Raw genomic sequence first — 431 nt, 5'->3', positions numbered from 1 at the left:
ATAAACCTGCCTGCACCGTCTCCCATGTGTTAGCTGCATTTGGGTCCTACTTACCTCGCAAAAACCCTGACAAATTATTGTTTTGCATACTTACTACTTCTCACAAACATACATGTATACCTCATTATAATCATTTACATACTCCACACAGAAAACTTAAAAAATTATAGGGAAAAAACTCCCTTTTAAATTAAATCTTACCAACAAAGTAGCTCAAAAACAAACCTCAAAATCATACTTTCTCAAACCTGTAAAACCCTCACATTTTCTTACCCTTTCACCAGTGCCACAACAACCTCCCTCTCTCCTCTACAGAGATGAGCTTGTTGTCTTTTAAGAAGAACTGAGTAAAATTGTCAGCCTCATGCACAAATCTTAACTTTACCTGCTTACGTACAATGTTCTTAAAAATAGGCCAGACTGAATGAATT

This window comes from Seriola lalandi, unplaced genomic scaffold (assembly GCF_002814215.2).
Source record: "Seriola lalandi dorsalis isolate HSWRI2012SDOR001 ecotype SW California unplaced genomic scaffold, Sedor1 jcf7180002054850, whole genome shotgun sequence".
Taxonomy (NCBI): Eukaryota; Metazoa; Chordata; class Actinopteri; order Carangiformes; family Carangidae; genus Seriola; species Seriola lalandi.
This window is presented reverse-complemented; position numbering follows the sequence as displayed.